General features: G+C 42.6%; 1 long non-coding RNA gene across 1 annotated transcript; it reads right to left on the bottom strand.

The window, feature by feature from the left end:
• Window positions 1–1877: 1877 nt before the first annotated feature.
• On the bottom strand, window positions 1878–4267 carry LOC118158873. Its single transcript, XR_004746922.1, has 3 exons — window positions 4126–4267; window positions 3983–3987; window positions 1878–1888 (listed from the first exon to the last, which is right to left on the bottom strand). It is a non-coding gene; the product is annotated as an uncharacterized LOC118158873 (long non-coding RNA).
• Between the last annotated feature and the right edge of the window lie 720 nt (window positions 4268–4987).

Here is a 4987-nt window from a genome sequence, read left to right as displayed (position 1 = left end):
TTCCTTCCTTCCTTCCTTCCTTCCTTCCTTCCTTCCTTCCTTCTTTCCTTCTTTCTTTCCTTCTTTCCTTCTTTCTTTCTTTCCTTCCTTCTTTCTTTCTCTTTCTTTCTTTCTTCCTTTCTTCCTTCCATCCTTCCTTCCTTCCTTTCCCTTCTTTATTTCTATTCTTCCTTTCCTTCTTTCTTTCCTTCTTTCCTTCCTTCTTTCTTTTTCTTCCTTCCTTCCTTCCTTCCTTCCTTCCTTTTCCTTCCTTTCTTTCTTTCCCTTCCTTCCTTCCTTCCTTCCTTCCTTCCTTCCTTCCTTCCTTCCTTCATTCATTCATTCTTCCTGCCTTCCTTCCTTCCTTCCTTCGCCTAGCTTCCTTCCTTCCTTCCTTCCTTCCTTCCTTCCTTCCTTCCTTCCTTCCTTCCTTCCTTCCTTCTTTCCTTCCTTTCTTTTTTCTTTCCTTCCTTCCTTCCTTCTTTCCTTCTTTCCTTCCTTCTTACCTTCTGTCCTTCTTTCCTTCTTTCCTTCCTTCTTTCCTTCTTTCTTTCCTTCTTTCCTTCTTTCCTTCTTTCTTTCTTTCTCTTTCTTTCTTTCTTTCTTTCTTTCTTTCTTTCTTTCTTTCTTTCTTTCTTTTTCCTCTTTTTTCTCCTTTTTCTTCTTTTCTCTTTTTTCTCTTTCTTTTTTTTTCTTTTTTTTCTTTGTTTCTTTTTTTATTTTTTTTCCTTTTTTCTTTTTCTCTTTTTTATCTTTTTTTTTGTTTACTTTTAGTAAAAACCATAAGGAGTTATCACAGATCTGCGGTAGGAGGTTTGAAGCCTTGGCTGAGCTGCCATTCGCAGCGCCAGCAGAGGGGCTGGCGGGCTGAGGGGGGGCTGGCCCGGGGGTGGGGGGTGGTGGCAGCGGGGCAGCAGCAGAGGTGGAGCCGATGGCGGAGGTTGGCACACCTCTCCTCCCTCGCCTGTGGGCGGTGCAGGACATCCCCCCTGGGCGTCCTGGGGTGTTACTTCCGCAAGCGGCTCAGATCTCTGCTTTGACCTGGCCCCAACTTCCATCTTTTCCACACTCGATGTTGGGTCCGGCGGGACTTCCTCATGATTTAGAGGGGCATCCCCAGAGTTCTCGCCCGCAATGCCCGTTAAAATTCAGCAACAGTTCTGCTTCCACCTCCATGGCTGCGCTTTTCACTGGGAGGGGAGGTCCGTGTCTGCCCTGACTATGCACACAGGCAGCACTCCCCCCAGCTGTTTAGTTTCCCATTCCCCTCCTCTTGCTGCTTACTGCAGTCTCGGAGAACTCAGTCGAGCTGGACTATCTGGCGAGTAACCATCCTCTGCTACCAGATATCGGAATGGGAGTGACCTGGAGTAACGACACAACCTCGATGCGAGTATAATCGTTCTTTCTTATTGCATGTTCTTACAGAGTATATATAGGTAACTAACTACAGCACGCACCGATAACAACTTATCATTGCTCTAGCTTGTCTGTGCATGCGTCTCTAGCTTGTTTCCTCATTATCTCTAATTCAGGGATGTGGGAAACAGCGCAAAGCCACCTGCAAATTCCTTTCCCACATGATATGTCAATAATGATGCTTAAAAAATGGACCCCTCCCCAAGAATCGATGGATGAGGTCCAATCAGTACTAGCTAAAATCGAAACACGAATCAATGTTATGAAAAAAGGAAATGGGGAATTGTGAGTTGTGTTCATTTGATTCATGTCAGTATAGAGCAATGATGGCATTACATGATGAAATGCAACTTTTAAGCTAAAAAAAAACACCGTTGCGCTCTTCTTTTGAACCATGCGAAGGAGGGAACAGGGGCCCAGCAATGCATGTAAATAAATATAAGGGGGAACAAGAACTGCTGATCCATGCATAAGAAGCTGCCCAAACCCTCTGGCACCTGGCCAAGAGACCACCAAATAAGGAGAAGAGGGGAGTTGAAGGGCGACTGAAGGACAAAGCCTGAAAGGAAGACTACGAGCCTTCAACATGAGCGACCCCCAAAGGGACCCCCAGAGACTGGTGCGCGTGCGTTCGGGGCCAAGATCAGATTTCGGGAACTAATTATAATAACCCTGCCTTTTCTAGAAATAGTGATGAATATGTATTAGGTTTGTGATAAATGATTAAGTCCCAAATAGGATTTTTGTGATTTATTAAGTGAATAGAGGCAAGCAAACAGCGGTGGGTGCGCCAGGAGTCTCTGCTCTACCAGGACGCACACCTGTTACATCAGGTGGTTGATTTTTATGCTCCTAGACTAATACATATTCATCACTATTCCTAGAAAAAGCAGGGTTATTATCATTAGTTCCCGGAATCCAAACCCTCTCTGGACGCATGCGTATCAGTCTCTGGTGGTCTTTCTGGGGGTCTCTTGTGCTGAAGGCTCGTAGTCTTCCTCCCAGGCTTTGTCCTTCGGTCGTCCTTCAACTCCCCCTTTCTCCTTATTTGGTGGATCTCTTTGCTGGTTATCAGAGGCTTGTGCAGCGTCCCATGCAAAAGTCTGCAGTTTCCTAAAAAAAAACTCCTTGGTCCTCTTATCTCCCAGACCCGAGTCTCAATGTTCGCCCTTCAAACCCTCTATTTACACAAATTGCTGGATCGTTCCTTTGCATGATACAAGAACTATGTACACTAATCACTCTGTTTTTCTTAAATAGGAGTTTATATTTCATCATGCGGCCCTAGCATTGTTCCATACTGACACGAATCAAATAAATACATTTCACAGGTTAGAAGTATAAAAAGTCAGCCGCCTGATGTGACAGTGTGCGTCTTGGTGGAGCAGAGACTCCCGGCGCACCCAGCACTGTTTGCTTGTTTCTCTTCGCTTAATAAATCACAAACTTTAATTGGAATCCTATTTGGGACTTGGTCATTTACCACAATCTGAACCAGGAGAAACTATAACTATCAGACGGACTTGAAGAAGCCTTCATCAAAGAGTATAAGCTAAGTTGGTGTGGGAATTTTATTGTAATTACTCCTTTATTGTAACAGGGATCAGTTAAGCATTATCCCCTGGAGGTAACAGTAGGCTATCTGCAGTGTACACCCCTTTAAGATTAGGGAAGAGGGCAAGACCGAATAGGGAACTGGTGCTGCAGCTGGGAAGGTCTGCCAAGGGCTGCAACCCTTTCGGGCTGTGACCGCCGATCACTATGGCCCTTACCAGACCTCTTCTAGTCCTACTTGGGGTGAGTTTCTCGGCCCAAGCTACAGCCAACAACTGCAGTCAATGTATAGTAACTACTAGAAAAGGATGGTTGAGCTCCCAAACATTGGTGTATCATACTGTCTATGACTGTAAAGGCCAGAAAAGAGGAAGCTGCATTTTTAACCTAACTCAGTATGAGCAGAGAAGGTGACAGGACCATATGCTATGATCCAAAAGAACTCCCTCATCAATATTGGGTAGAAATGAAGGCAGATTTGAAAGTAGGCAAATTAATTGGAACAAGCGAAGTTGTAACCACCCTGAATACCTCAGTGTCGATAACCTTTGATGCCTGTGATATTATAGATGAAGACCCATATACTGATTGTGGAAGCCTGAGTTGGAGGAGATATTATAGTAACCAGCCCAAGTACATTAGTCCTAGAAAGGGTGGAACAGTGGCTTCTACGTGTTACACTGATTGGATAAGAGATGATCCGTGGGACAGGAGTTATCATTACTGTGGACCCTCAAATTGGGATTGTGCTTGTAGGAGTACGGATCCCAGTTGGGGATGGCCTCAGCAATGTGCGGGAATGGGATTAGAAGCCAAGACTGAAAGTGGAAAAGCTTCCCCCAGTTGTACAGACCGGACTTGTAACCCTGTCAATATAAGGCTTTATAATTTAGAACACTGGAAACCAGGTGCAAAAAAAAAAAAAGGGGGGACTTAAATATATGGAAAAAGTCAAGACCCGGGTGTAATTATCAAAACTGAAATCAAAGAAAGGGCAAGAGACTCAGTGCAACATAGACTGTTATTCAACTCATTCTATCATGAAATGGAAACAGGAGTAAAATATGAAATCCCCACAGTTGCTAAAAATCTATTTGTAAATCTAGCTGAAAATACTGCTAAATCACTGAACGTAACTAATTGTTGTTTGTGGTGGAACAAATCAAGGTGAACGATGGCCTCCTGAGAAAATCATAGCCTATTATGATCCAGCTACGTGGGCAGAAGACAGATCCTGGGGCTATAGGACCCCAATATATATGCTTAATAGAATAATTAGATTGCAAGCTGTAGTAGAAATAGTTGTGAATAAAACTGGAGATGCACTCGGATTAATTGCAAAACAAAATACCAAGATGAGAACTGCTTTGTATCAAAATTACTTAGCTTTAGATTATTTGCTAGCACAAGAAGGAGGAGTCTGGAAAATTTAACCTTAAGTAATTGCTGTTTAGATATTGATGATGAAGGAAAAGCTGTGAATGAACTTGTAAAAAGAAATGAAGAAAATTGTGCATGTCCCAGTTCAAACTTGGAATTAAATCAATTTAAGAGAATTATGAGGGACTTTATGGGTGGTGGTTGGCTTACTAGAATCAGGATAGTTGTATTGGGAATATGTGGAGGGTTGTTTAATAATTCAATAATTTCATGTTTAATACCCTGTTTTACCAGACTAATACACTCGATTATACAAGGAATGCAAATATCTGTGGTACCTGTTGACTCAGAACCAGGGTAAGGGAAAACCCATTCCCTGATGATAATAAAAACAAAAGAGGATCCCAAAACTGGTACCAATTTGGCAAGTATTGACTCGATTGAATAATAATAATAATAAAAAAACACGAATCAATACCATTAAAAAAAAGAAATGGGGGATTGTGAAATGTGTTTATTTGATTCGTGTCAGTATGGAACAATGCTAGGGCCGCATGATGAAATATAAGCTCCTATTTAAGAAAAAGAGTGATTAGTGTACATAGTTCTTGTATCATGCAAAGGAACGATCCAGCAATTTGTGTAAATAGAGGGC

The sequence above is a fragment of the Oxyura jamaicensis genome, unplaced genomic scaffold, assembly GCF_011077185.1.
Source record: "Oxyura jamaicensis isolate SHBP4307 breed ruddy duck unplaced genomic scaffold, BPBGC_Ojam_1.0 oxyUn_random_OJ58840, whole genome shotgun sequence".
In the NCBI taxonomy this organism is placed as follows: Eukaryota; Metazoa; Chordata; class Aves; order Anseriformes; family Anatidae; genus Oxyura; species Oxyura jamaicensis.
This window is presented reverse-complemented; position numbering and strand designations above follow the sequence as displayed.